Source organism: Pseudophryne corroboree, assembly GCF_028390025.1.
Source record: "Pseudophryne corroboree isolate aPseCor3 chromosome 3 unlocalized genomic scaffold, aPseCor3.hap2 SUPER_3_unloc_26, whole genome shotgun sequence".
NCBI classification, from domain to species: domain Eukaryota; kingdom Metazoa; phylum Chordata; class Amphibia; order Anura; family Myobatrachidae; genus Pseudophryne; species Pseudophryne corroboree.
The window spans coordinates 972,888-987,958 of record NW_026967515.1 but is presented as its reverse complement, the minus strand read 5'-3'; positions in this window follow the sequence as shown (position 1 = coordinate 987,958).

Sequence of the window (15,071 nt, the reverse complement as noted above, 5' to 3'; positions counted from 1 at the left end):
CCGAGGCAGAGTCAAAATGAGGAATAGGGGCGTTCCCTTCTACTGGTGTTATCTGGTCCTGAATAGGATAAATGGAACTCTCAGTCAACGGGAAAGGAAATACTCTGACCAGCGTTCAAATCTTTTAGACCTCAGTCCTTTTTTTTAGATAAGAATAATTTATTGTCACTGTACATGGACATTACATACAGTTCATGTCATATACACAGAAGGGAAGAAGCGATTCCTTAACATAGTGGTACAACATCTTAAGCACCTCTAACGTCTCCCCGATGGCAAGAGGGAAAAAACACATTACAGGGATGACCCCAATCTTCAATCATATTTGTTGCCTTTGACAGATTCCTCGCGGTGAGTACATCCGCCAACCTAGGCAAGGGTTGGCCGATGATCCTCTCTGCGGATTTAATCACTCTTTCCAAGGCAACAAGATCCGAACACTTGGCATTACCATACTACACCGTGATCGCGTAGGTCAGCAAGCTCTCAATAACACAGCGATTAAAGTTAACAAGAGATGATTGCTGCAGACCTGCTACTCGGAGCTTTCGTAAGAAAAAAAGATGCTACTGAGCCTTCCCGACCACAGACATGATATGCAAGGACCATGATAAATCCTCTGTGAACTTAATCCCCAAAAATGTCACATCGGTAACCCTTTCCACCTCCTCACCATTCAAAATCAGCAGACAGATGCTAATTTTTTTAGATTTCCTAAAATCTATCACAACCTCCTTGGTTTTCTTACTGTTTAATAACAGGTTGTTTTTAACCCCCCACTCAGCGAGTCTTCTGTCACGTCTAGCAAGGTTTGAGAATCCAGCAGCTGAGACTTGCCCAAGGAAGTGATTGTCTGCAGATGAATAAGACGAGGGGGTTGGATGTAGTTCCTTCTCATGTACAAGGGGAAATGAGGAACGTAGGCGGGGCTAAGAGTCAGTGAGTTGTAGTTCTTGAGAATGAGGCTGAAGTAGGGAACTGTGGCTTGTGGACGATGACTTAAAGACATAGTTGTAGACAAAGAACTGCGGGTTGTGGTTTGAAAGACGAGACTGTAGATAATGAACTGTGGAACTGAATAGTAATAAAAGACGTGGCTAGAGACAAAGAACTGTGGACTGTGGATTGAAAGACGAGGTTGTAGATAATGAACTGTGGAACTGTGGACGGTAGTTTAAAGACGTGGCTGGAGACAAAGATCTGCGGACTGTGGCTTGAAAGATGAGGCAGAAAGACAGAGGCCTTCCATGCCCAAAGGGTTTAACTGGACCAGGTTTTTCTGGAGCGCTTCCACAGGCAGCAGTAGGTTTGGAATGGCAGGGCTGCAGCAGCAACTGAGAACCGGCTAAGCAGGGTTAGGAGAAACCAGAACACGGCAAGAATTCTGGGAGCACAGGGTTAAAGCACCTACAACAGGGTTGTAACTTGAAGCACTGGCCTCCCTGTCATAAACCAGCCCCCTTTTATAAGGAGAACTCTCCCTGGATTGGCTGGAAGGAAACAGGAAGCCAAACTATGCCTCAGACTTGGTCTCCAACATGGCGGCGCCCAATAATGCAGACATCTCTGCATAGCCACACAGCTCACTGCCCCATGTCTCCTAGCAATATTCCGGCAAGAGAGACCCGCTGCAGCGACATCCCGCTGCCATGAGCGAACCCCCTCACGCCGCTGCCCACGGACCCGCTGCGGCAGCCCTCCTCGGCTGCTGCCTATGAAGCCAGCCCCACGGCCCCAGCACACAAGTAAGAACTCGGGCGCTGACAGAACCCCCCCATTTGCGGGTGGACTCCGGACACCTATATGGTTTAGCTGGAAACTTGGCATGAAATGTCCGAAGAAGTCTTGGAGCATGGACATCTTCTGCTCCTACCCAAGACCTTTCCTCAAGTCCATATCCTTTCCAATCAACAAGGTACTGGATGCGACCATATCGTCTGCGGGAGTCGAAGATCTTGTGAATCTCAAATTCGTCTCTTTGTGCTGATGGGATCTTGGGAGATTTAGGTAGAGCAGCTCTAAATCGATTGAGAACCAATGGTTTTAAAATAGAAATATGAAACGCATTAGGGATTCTTAAAAGCGGAGGCAACTTCACCTTGTAAGCCACAGGATTTAATACTTTTTCAATTGGGTAGGGCCCAATAAATCTGGGAGCAAACTTTTTAGTAGGAATGTTCGACCTTAGGTTATGTGTGGAAACCCAAACCCGATCTCCCACCTTAAGACTTTTTACAGCTTTTTGCTTCAGATCTGCATAGGTCTTATACCTCTTGGATGTATTAAGCAGGGCCTTGTGGAGCTTTTGGATGATAACCATAATTATGAAGAATGGAGAAGATTTTGTAGCAGAATGATAGAGATTGTTATGAACAAATTCTGCAAATGGGAGAAAGTCCAGCCAGTTGTCTTGAGAGGAGGACATGAATAAACGTAGAAATGTCTCCAGGTCCTGGTTCACTCTCTCTGATTGACCATCTGTTTGGGGATGATATCCTGAGGAGAAATTTAATTTCACACCGAGAGCAGAACATAGGGACCTCCAAAACTTGGCCACAAACTGAGGACCTCTATCAGATATGATTTCCTGCGGTAGACCATAGAGTCGGAAAATCTCTACTATGAATAATTTTGCCAACTGGGATGCTGATGGAAGACTAGCCAGGGGAACGAAGTGTGCCATTTTAGAGAACCGGTCAACTATGACCCACACGGTATTTCGTCTGCCAGACCATTAGTAATAAAGTCCATAGAAATATGCGTTCATGGTCTTTGTGGTACAGGTAACGGATGGAGTAACCCAGCTGGAGGACCTTTGGGACTTTTATGTTGGGCACACTTCGGACAAGCAGCCACGAATTCCTGAACATCAGTTCTGAGATGAGGCCACCAGTAGGAGCACTGAATAAATTTGAACGTTTTATGACCGCCCGCATGGCCCATGAAGGAGAAGTGAGCCCATGTAAGAAGTTTCTTGCGAAGATTTTGGTGCGACGAATATTTTCCCAGGATGAGGAAGTGGAGAAGTATTAGTTGTTGAGAAAGAGGTGGACTCCAAGATAAATTGCTCTTTTGAACGATCAGAGGGTTCTTCAGAACTTAGGGAACGAGATAACGCATCTGCTTTTTTGTTGAGGGAACCTGGTCGGTAACTAAGTTTAAAGTTAAAACGGGTAAAGAAGAGTGCCCATCTTGTTTGGCGTGGGTTCAAACATAGAGCAGATTGTAGATATAGGAGGTTCTTGTGATCTATGGTTACCGAGATTGGATGCTGAGCTCCCTCCAACAAATACCTCCACTCCTCGAAGGCTAACTTAATTGCTAGTAATTCTTGTTTCCCAATAGCGTAGTTCTGTTCAGCGGGAGAAAATCTTCGCGAGAAGAATGCACAGGGATGGACCTTCTTGTCCTCGAAGAGCTGGGACAATACTGCTCCTACTCCTACAGTGGAGGCATCAACCTCCACCAGGAATGGACGGCTGAGATCGGGTTGTCGAAGGACAGGGGCAGTCATGAAGGCTTCCTTTAAAGACAAAAAGTTTTCTAAAGCCTCCGGAGACCACTTGACCTGTTCTGCACCTTTCCTGGTTAATGCGGTAATGGGAGCTATGACAGAAGAATAATTCTGAATAAATCTTCGGTAGAAGTTAGCAAATCACAGAAAACGTTGAACCCCCTTAAGGGTAGCTGGAAGCGACCAATCCTGAATCGCCTGCACTTTAGCGGGGTCCATCGGTAACTTCTGTCCTGAGAGGATGTAACCGAGGAATGGAATCGTGGGTACTTCGAAGGTGCACTCCTCTAATTTACAGAATAATTGATTCCTCTGTAAACGAGTTAGAACCTCTTTGACTTGTTCTCGATGGGTCTTCAGATCCCTGGAAAAGATGAGGATGTCATCTAAATATACCACCAAGCAGTCATAGAGGAGATCTCTGAAAATTTTGTTAACAAATTCTTGAAAGATGTCTGGGGCATTACACAGGCTGAAAGGCATTACCAGGTATTCGTAATGCCCGTCGTGGATATTAAATGCCGTCTTCCATTCGTCATCTGAGCGAATACGTATAAGATTGTAGGCCCCCCGTAAGTCCAATTTGGAGTAAACAGCTCCTTTAACACAGTCGAATAGTTCTGGAATTAGAGGCAACGGATATCTGTTCTTAATTGTTATGTCGTTGAGACCTCTATAGTCAATACAGGGCCGCAGATCCCCATCCTTCTTCTTGACAAAAAATACCCCGGCCAGAGAGGTGGAAGACCTGATGAACCCTTTATCCAAATTCTCCCGGATATACTTCGACATGGCCTGTGTCTCAGGGAGTGAGAGAGGATAGGTTCGACCTCGGGGAAAAGTTTTGCTTGGTACCAGATCAATGGGACAATCCCAAGTGCAATGCGGAGGCAAGGTGTCCACCCCATGCTTACTGAAAACATCTTGAAAGGCCTGGTATTCCACAGGAAGGCCGGAAGAACAGAGGGGTCTTACTGAGGGCAAACAATTCTGGAAGCAGTTTCATCCCCAAGAGAGAACATCCATGGTCTGCCAGTGTATGTGGGGATTGTGTTTTATTAACCACGGAAATCCTAGGATCAGTTCGTGAGAGGCTTAAGGAATTACAAGAAAATAGATATTTTCTGAATGAAGAACCTAAAACTTGAGAGGGATAGAACGAAAGGATATGATTCCCTCAGTAATATGACTTCCATCCACCAAAGTAATTGAAATGGTACGATCCAAACGGACAGTTGGTATTCCTGATCATTTAACCAGAGCTGAGGTAATGAAGCTTTCAGCAGCTCCGGAGTCAAGTAGTGCAGGGATGAGTAGAGAGGAAGAAGGGAGCTCCAGGTGAGTTAACAAGACAGACTCTTTCTTGGCAAGTAATTCCGAGAATTCTCCTAGCTTGACCTCTCCAGCACATGCTAGGAGCGGGCGTTTCCTGGTCGTTGACTGCAGGATTTAAGGAAATGATCTGACGCACCACAATACAGGCATAGGTTCCCTTGTCGCCGTCTCTGACGTTCTTCGTTGGAGAGACGGGAACGATTGATCTGCATGGGTTGTTCGGTAGTTGGTGATGATGATCTTGGCGGAAGAACGACTCGAGGCTTAGGATGATCAGACCGCGATCTCTCCATACAGCGTTCTCTGTACCTCAGGTCTAATTTATTACATAAGGAAATCAATTTATCCAACTTATCTGGAACGTCCTGAGTTGCAGGTCATCTTTGATCTTTTCGGAGAGACCGCTCCAGAAAGCTGCAACGAGAGCCTCCTCATTCCAGTTCAGTTCTGAGGAGAGAGTACGAAACTGGATCATGTGCTGACTAACCGTACATGTGCCCTGACGCAGGCGCAGGATCTCTAATGAGGCGGCAGAAGTCCTGCCCGGTTCATCGAAGATTCTTCTAAAGGTTGCTACGAACTCTGAATAGTTAGACAGGATGGGATCTGTCTTCTCCCACAAAGGTTAGACCCATTCCAATGCTTGCCCAGTAAGCAAAGAAATTATATAGGCTACCTTGGTTCGTGCTGATGGAAAGTTGGCCGACTGTAGTTCGAGCTGGATTTCGCACTGGTTGAGAAACCCACGGCATTGTTTTGGATTCTCATTGAACTTACTGGGTGATGGCAAATGTAACCGTGGAAGTGATACTGGTACAGGCAGAAGCGGGACCGGAGGTGCTAATGTGGGAGCAGCCGTCGATACTTGAGGGGCCGTCATGGCAACACAGAGAGAATCGAGACGTTCGGACACATTCTGCATGAACTGCACATTTTGAGATTGTGTGGCCTCCTGCTTACTAAAGCGAGACCAGATATCTGCAGTTCTATCCCCTCCTGAGGCCTGATCACCCTTCGTATTTATTGGGCCAATGCTTACTGTCACGTTTAGCAAGGTTTGAGAATCCGGCGCCTGAGACTTGCCCAAGGAAGTGGTTGTCTGCAGATGAATAAGACGAATAAGAGGGGGTTGGATGTAGTTCCTTCTCATGGGACAAGGGGAAATGAGGAACGTAGGCGGGGCTAAGACTCAGTGAGTTGTAGTTCTTGAGAATGAGGCTGAAGTAGGGAACTGTGGCTTGTGGACGATGACTTAAAAACTTAGTTGTAGACAAAGAACTGCGGGTTGTGGTTTGAAAGATGAGACTGTAGATAATTAACTATGATACTTTGGTGATAAAATATGTGGCTGGAGACAAAGAACGGTGGACTGTGACTTGAAAGACGAGCTTGTAGATAATGAACTGTGGATAGTGGTTCAAAGCCGTAGCTGGAGACAAAGATCTGTGGACTGTGGCTTGAAAGATGAGTCAGAAAGACAGAGGCCGTCCGTGCCCAAAGGATTTAACTGGACTGGGTTTTCCTGGAGCGCTTCCACAGGCAGCAGTAGGTTAGGAACGGCAGGGCTGCAGCATCAACTGAGAACCGGCTAAGCAGGGTTAGGAGAAACCAGAACACAGCAAGAATTCTGGGAGCACAGGGCTAAAGCACCTACAACAGGGTTGTAACTTGAAGCACTGGCCTCCCTGTCATAAACCAGCCCCCTTTTGTAAGGAGAACTCTCCCTGGATTGGCTGGAAGGAAACAGGAAGCCAAGCTGTGCCTCAGACTTGGTCTCCAACATGGTGTTGACCAGTAATGCAGACATCTCTGCATAACCTCACAGCTCACTGCCCCTGGTCTCCTAGCAACATATCGGCAAGAGAGACCCACTGCAGCGGCGTCCCGCCGCCACGAGCGAACCCCCTCACCGCCGCTACCACTGCCCACGGACCTGGTGCGGCAGCCCTCCTCTGCTGCTGCCCACAAGCCACCTGTGAAGCCGGCCCCAGCACATGGGTAAGACCTCGGGCGCTGATTTCTTCTCACTTCCTCTCTTTAACCACTCTCATCTCCACCGGTTATCAAACCCACCAGAATGGTATCATCCACAAACTTAATCACAGAGATTGTCTCCAAATTAGACTCACAGTCAGAGGTTTACAGGGAATATAAGAAGGGACTTAAAACACACCCCTGCGGAACTCCTACACTTAACACCAGTTCAGAAGACAGGTCAGAGCCCAGTCAAGAAATCCAACAGCCAATGACATATGGCTGCATCATATCCGATCCGCAAAAGCTTTTTTACTAACACCGCCGGCACTACCGTGTTAAAGGCGGAACTATAATCCACAAATAACAATCTAGCATAGGTGTCTCTATTTTCAAGACGACAAAGTACTCTACTAAGCACCATAAGAGCTGCGTCCTCAGTTGATCTGTTCGACCGATAGGCAAACTGATTAGGGTCAAATCCCAATGGATGGACCAAAACAATTCTCTCAAAACATTTCATAATCAATGAAGTGAGAGCAATCGGCCTATAGTCGTTCAGACCAATGACCGACGCAGACTTAGGAATTGGAACAATTATTGAAGTTTTGAAGCACCGTGGAACAGTGCATTGACTCAGGGAAAAGTTTTAAATCTTTGTAAAAATGCCTGCCAACTGCTCAGCACATGCCCCTAATACTCTGCCTGAAATACAATCCGGGCCAGGAGCCTTCCTTACGTTCGTTCTGGTGACACAATCCCTAACCTCAACTTCAGTCAGGGTCAAAAAACTATCTGAATGGAATCTAAAAGAGTTACCTGTAGAAGAGTCAACCTCTTCAAAACGTGCATAAAAGTGATTTAGCTCAGCAGACGAAGGACCGCCCATCCTGACAGAAGTAGAACTTTTATAATCAGAGATGTATTTAATTCCTCTCCACATCGTTCTTGCATCACCCGATTCTTTAAAATGGTTTTCAATCTTACTCGAGTAAGCTTCCTTAGCAAGACGAATACCCTTTTTTAAATTATATAATTATATAAGCTAATTTGTCTTTTACTCTAAACGCCCTATCCCTAGCTCTCAATAAGGTACGAACCTCACTGTTCATCCAAGGTTTGTCATTTGGGAAGGTACAAGCTAACTTCCTCTTAGTAACACTTTCTATGCAACAATTACTATACAATGACACCATTGATGCCCAACGATCGTTATCAACACCTAAATCCCCAGTAGCCTCCTCAATAAACTGATCCCAATCAATACACTGAAAGCAACCCTGCAAACTTAATAAAGCTCCCTCTGGCCAGACCTCAACTTCCTTAGTAATTGGTTGATCCCTCCCTAATACCGACAAATACCTGGGAATTAACCAGAGTGTTGAGTGATCGGACTGCCCAACGTGACGACACAAAAGACATTTGTATGCATGCTCAACATTAGGGGTGGGGTGGGCTAGAGGAACAACCATGCAGAGGGACGTGGTTTTCAACAAACCACAAACCGTCGTCAGGACACAAAGGCCGTTGACAAGCCAGTGGCATGACGTGCTCCCAGCCCATCTTGGCTCTTCAGTTGTGGGAGCACACCTTCAGACGTTTCACTTCGCGTGGTTTCAGACATCACAGACGGGTGGATCGGCAATTTTGTTTTCAAAGGTTTCAAAATTTAGTTTGATTGTCTACCACCGATGCGGTTTTTCAAGACGGGTCTGCCTGTGTCAGCAAACAAGTGAGCAGGTCTGCAGGCCACTATTCAGTCTCTCGTACATTCAGCAGTTTTGGTTCAGGTTTCAGTACACCAACAAGGTTTTATTCCAATCTTTTTGTAGTGCCAAAGCCGGATGGCTCGGTCACACCGATATGGAACCTAAGGGGGTTCAATCGGTACGTCACTTACTACACATTCAAGATGGAATCCCTACGGTCAGTGATTGCAGGTTTAGGACCACAGCAATTCATGATTTTGCGGGATCTCAAGGATGCATACTTACACATTCCAATTTGGCCACCGCATCAGGCGTACTTAAGTTTGCAGTTCAACAAGCGCCTCGGTATTCACAAAGATGATGTCTGTGATGATAGTTCATCTCAGATCCCTGGGAGTGATAATCGTTCCATACTTAGATGACCTTCTCATCAAGGCTTCATCTCAACAAATACTTCATAAACATGCCTTACTGTTGTACAGTCTACTAGTTCAGTACGGATGGATTGTCAACTTTAAAAAAAAAATCGAGTCGCTTCCTGTGTCAAAGAATTCCATTTTAGGAATGATTCTGATTACGGTGGATCAAGGCATTTATCTTCCACAACATTAAGTACATGCTATTCATCATCTAGTACTGCCAGTGCTCAAACCATGGACAGTCTCTGTGCATTTGTGCATTCGACTGTTAAGACAGATGGGGGCATCTTTCAAAACACTCCAGTTCGGAAGATTTCACTCATGTCCCGTTCAACTGGATCTTCTCGCATAGTGATCCGGCTCTTGTCTACAAACTCATCAGATGGTGCGCTTGTCTCCAGGGCCAGAGTATCAATACTCTTGTGGCTCCACATACACAATCTCACTGCGGGAAAAAGGTTTGGAGTCTGGAATTGGATAATTCTGATGACGGACGCAAGTCTCAAAGGTTGGGGAGCAGTGGTCCAACATTGTCAGTTTCAGGGTCTATGTTCAGACCGAGACAGATTACCGTCAATCAGCGTCCTGGAACTCAGGGCAATTTACAACGCTCTGCGTCAGGCAGTTCACTTGCTCCTGTCTCAGACTGTTCAGGTTCAGACGGACAACGCGACGGAAGTCGCATACATCAACAAACCAGGAGGGACTCAAAGTCGCATGGCCATGCAAGAAATTGCTCGAATCCTCAATTGGGCCAAACATCACCATGTGATATTGTTGGCGGTCTTCATTCCGGGAGTGCACAACTGGGAGGCAGATTGTCTCAGTCATCAAGATTTTCCTCCAGAAGATGTTCCAGATGTTAGTCCAGCGCTGGAGTTACCCAAAGATGGATCTAATGGCTTCTCGCCATAATCATCAGACAGTTACGTGGCCATACAGCCTAGTGTATCTATTTCTGTTTCCGCTGCTTCCTCGGTTGCTAAAGCGGATCAAACGAGAGTCCACGACTGTCATACTAGTGGCGCCTCGTTGGCCTCGGAGAGTGTGGTTCTTGAATCTCCATGGTCTACTCGCAGACGATCCCTGGCTGATTCCGCTACGTCCAGACCTACTACAGCAGGGGTTGTTCCTTTACCCTGATTTAGCGTGGCTGCTTTTTACGGGGTGGCTGTTGAGACCACTCTCAAGACGAGAGGGCATTCCACAGTTGGTTATACCAACCACGTTACGTGCTAGGAAGCCAGTTTCAGCAGCTCATTATCACAGGATTTGGCGAGTGGTTGGTGTGAAGCTAGGATGTTTCTGACATATTCTTTCAAGTTATCCCATCTTTTGATCTTTTTACAGACGGGGTTAGATGAAGGACTACGTTTAGCGACACTAACGGTGCAGGTCTCTGCCTTGTCAGTTTTCTTTCAAAGGTGTTTGGCTCTTTGCCAACAGTTCACAATTTTCTGCAAGGTGTCCTCAGTATAACCTCCCCTCACACCACCTACGGCTCCATGGACGTGAATATAATTTTGCATGGTTTTGCAGTCACGTTTTGAACCCTTGCAACATGTGGATGTTAAGTTTAGAACTTGGAAAACCTTGTTTCTCCTAGCCTTAGCTTCGGCAAGGTGTGTTGCACAATTTGGGTGCCTTGTCATGCAAGCCACTGTATCTGGTATTTCATACTGACAGAGCGGAACTTTGGACAAATCCCGCTTTTCTACCGCAGGTTGTATCTTCTTTCACATCAATCAACCAATCGTAGTTCCTGTTTTTCAGAAAATTCAGGTACTCCGGCTACTTTGGATGTGGTACGCACACTCCGCGTTTATGTAGCCCGAACATTAAAAGTACGTATATCGGATACTTTGTTCTCTATGATGAAGTCAAGATAGGTTGGGCAGCTTCCAAACAGACCTTGGCCAGATGTTAGGCGCCGGGGCCGGCTCGTCGGTGCTGCCCGGCGCCTAGCAACCAGGGACGCCGTACGCGAACAGCCGCCGGCTCCCTGGCAACGCTGGACGCCGGGCGCGCTGAGCCGCACGGACCCTAGCAACGGGGATGCCACTGGCGGACCGAGTTCCCCGTTGCTAGGCTTTAAGGGTTAATGTTTTCTCCTGCTCTCTGGCCGGGCAGCAAGGCAGCTGCATGGCATTTATTCTAATCAGCCTTTTGGCAGCTGATTGGAGGACTCCTTGTTTAATACACTCCCAGGGCTTCTCACAGACGCCGGTAATAGCTTCCTGCATGCTGTCTTTGTTTGCTGAGAGTCTGTTCCAGTCTTGCTGTATCCGGTCATTCCAGTATTGGAAGCTCTGAACTCGGAAGTTTGTCATCTAATTCCTGGAGTCTTGACTAATCACCTTATAACATCCAGTGGTGTTCGTGAGTCACGGCCTTGCCGTGTGTTGCGGCTTGTCCGCTTTATTATTTATTATTTATGTTTTGGTGCATTTTGCGGAGGGTTCCGCTTCCACAGGTCCACTCTGGTATCCGGCGGTGCCGGGTAGGAGTATTGGACAAGTGGATTTTGGTTGTTCTTTTCCCTGGCGGGTTTCCGCACATACTTTAGGTTTTGTCAGTTAGCTTGTAGCCCCTGGCCTGGTTTCTTAGTCAGAGGGCCCCTTGTTATCACCATGTCTCGGATTTCCCTTTGTCTCCCATTAAGACCTGAGGGGGCATCGGAGTTGGGCAGACTTAATCCGCCCTTCAAACGCGGCTGCCATGAGCTCAAGCAACCATAGTCTCGCAGGGGATTTCTGACAGCACGGGCGAGACAACGGAGTTAGGGCGCCAGGGGCTATTTTCTATTCCCGCTCCCATAACCAGCATTCCCTTCCAGTACTCTGACCATTGCCATGAGATCTCCTCCGGTCAGGAGTACTGGAATCATAACATTATTACCGGCCAAACCAAAACCTAAAATTAAACTGGGTTTAATTTTTTCCTTATTCAGTTTTGTAAGAGTTATCGGCCTCATGAATCCCACAGGCTTAGGGCCAAATCCTGGTCAGCTCCTAGTCAGCCAGATTCAAGAACTTACTCAGATGTTTCAGGATCTTTCCCTTCGGGTGAAGTCGCAGGAAGATCTTTTACGAACTTCCCCGAGGGTAGTCCCTGAACCAAAAATGCACTTGCCTGACCGTTTTTCTGGTGATAGGAAGGAGTTTTTTAATTTTAAAGAATCCTGTAAACGTTATTTTCGGTTAAGACCGATCTCCTCAGGTACTGAATCTCAGCGGGTCGGAATTATTATTTCTTTGCTCCAGCGAGATCCTCAGACCTGGGCATTCGGTTTAAAAGTAGAGGATCCGGCGTTGTCATCAGTAGACGCCTTTTTTGGGTCTTTTAGGGCTTTTGTATGATGACCCTGATAGAGAGGCATCCGCTGAGAGTCAGTTACGCACTCTCAGACAGGGTAGAAATCCTGCAGAAGTTTTTTGTACAGAGTTTCGCCGTTGGTCGAACGACTGTGGCTAGAATGACCCAGCCCTGCGCAGTCAGTTTCGCCTCGGCTTATCAGAGTCTATAAAAGACAGTCTCCTTCAGTATCCCGCTCCTGAGACTCTCGATAAACTCATGGAGCTTTCTATTAAGATTGATCGTCGTCTCAGAGAGCGGAGGGCTGAAAAAGGAGCACCTGTCAGGTCTACTCCATGTGTATTTTCCATTCCTGAGGACGTAGAGAAGCCCATGCAGATGGGTCTCTCCCGGCTGTCTCCAGAAGAAAGAGCCAGAAGGCAAAACTCTGGTCTTTGTTTGTACTGTGGGGGTAAGGGACATTTTGCCCGTAATTGTCCGATCAAGTCAGGAAAACGCCTCGACCAAGTGAATTGTGAGGGGGTTCACTTTGGTCTGCAGCTTATCTCCTCGAAGAACTCCCTTTTAGTCCCAGCTAAAGTTTCCTTTGGCAGCCTCTGTTCCTCGGTGTCGGCTTTTGTTGACAGTGGAGCTGCAGGGAACTTTATGGACTTAACGTGGGCCAAGGCCTTAGGTATTCCTCAGTTAGCCTTGGGTAGGTGTATCACCATGCATGGTTTAGATGGGAGTCCCTTGTCCAATGGGGTTATTTCCCTCTGTACACCCCCTGTACTACTTACGGTAGGAGCTCTTCATTCCGAAAAGATCGAGTTTTTCCTTACCCATTCCCCAGCAGTTCCAGTGGTTCTGGGTCACCCTTGGCTGGCCTTTCATAATCCCACCATTGATTGGCAGTCGGGGGAGATTTCACAATGGGGTACCATCTGTAATAAGGAATGTATTACGTTTCCCGTCAGAATAGCTGCTGCCATTCCCGAACTCATTCCCGTTGAATACCAGGACTTTGTTGATGTGTTTTCCAAGGGCAATGCGGACATTCTGCCTCCCCATCGGCCTTATGATTGTGCTATTGAGCTAATTCCTGGTGCCACATTGCCAAAGGGAAGGTTATATGCATTATCCGGGCCAGAAACTGCGGCCATGAATGAGTATGTTAAGGAGAGCCTAGGGAAAGGATTTATCAGGCCATCTAAATCCCCTTTAAGTGCAGGCTTCTTCTTTGTGGAGAAAAAAGACGGATCACTCAGACCTTGCATTGACTTTAGAGCCCTGAATAAGATCTCAGTTAAAAATACTTACCCTCTGCCGCTGATTTCTGTCCTCTTTGATCAGCTGCGTTCGGCTGTGATTTTTTCTAAAATTGACCTGAGGGGAGCGTATAACCTCATCCGAATCAAGTCGGGAGATGAGTGGAAGACGGCTTTCAGTACTCAGTCGGGTCACTACGAGTATCTGGTGATGCCGTTCGGCTTGTCTAACGCTCCGGCAGTATTCCAGGATCTCATTAACTATGTGCTCCGTGATTTTCTAGGAAGATTCGTGGTCGTTTACTTAGACGACATCCTGATCTATTCTGAATCAATTGAACAACATGTTACCCAGGTGCGTCAGGTTCTTCAAAAATTACGTGAAAATCATCTATATGCCAAGCTGGAGAAGTGTGAGTTTCATGTCACGGAGGTATCCTTTTTAGGGTACATTATTTCCCCTCGGGGATTCTGCATGGAACCTAAGAAGCTCCAAGCCATCCTTAGCTGGGCGCAACCCACCAACTTAAAAGCAATTCAGCGCTTTTTAGGGTTTGCGAATTATTATAGAAGATTTATTCATTCTTTTTCCGACCTGGGTGCTCCCATTGTTGCACTGACTGAGAAGGGAGCGGATCCTACCAACTGGTCACATGAAGCCGAGTTATCCTTTCAGGCCTTGAAACAAGCTTTTGTCTCAGCTCCAGTCCTCAGACATCCCAACCCAGAATTGCCCTTCATTGTTGAGGTTGATGCCTCGGAGGTTGGAGTGGGGGCTATCCTATCTCAGAAGGATCCGGACACTCTGGAACTACATCCTTGTGCCTTTTATGTCCAGGAAATTCTCATCCGCTGAATCCAACTACGATGTTGGTAACCGGGAGTTACTGGCTATTAAATGGGCTATCGAGGAGTGGAGGCATTGGCTTGAGGGAGCAACACATACCATTTCAGTATTGACTAACCATAAGAATCTGCAATACATCGAATCAGCTAAGCGGCTGAATGCCCGGCAGGCTCGTTGGGCTTTGTTCTTTACTCGTTTCAAATTTATTATAACTTTCAGGCCAGGTTCCAAGAATACCAAGGCAGATGCTCTGTCACGCAGTTTTCTTCCGGTTCATGATAACAGTCCTGTTACTCCCATACTTCCATCTTCAGTCATTTGGGCAGGCCTCACACAAGATTTATTTACCCAGTTAAAACAGCTTCAACACCAAGCTCCTGGAAATACTCCTGCTGGTCGTCTTTACGTCCCTGAGTTCTTGAGAGCTACTGTTTTGACTGAGTTCCATGATAACAAAGTTTCCGGGCATCCGGGGATCTCTAAGACATTGGAGTTAGTCTCCCGCTCAGTATGGTGGCCTGGTCTTTCTAAAGACGTTAAGGAGTTTGTTTCTTCATGTCAGGTTTGTGCACAGCATAAGGTTCCCCGTTCCTTGCCTATCGGGCAACTTATGCCCTTGAATGTCCCTCTCAGGCCATGGTCTCATATTTCCATGGATTTTGTGGTGGACCTTCCCCTTTCAGCTGGATGCAGAGTCATTTAGGTGGTAGT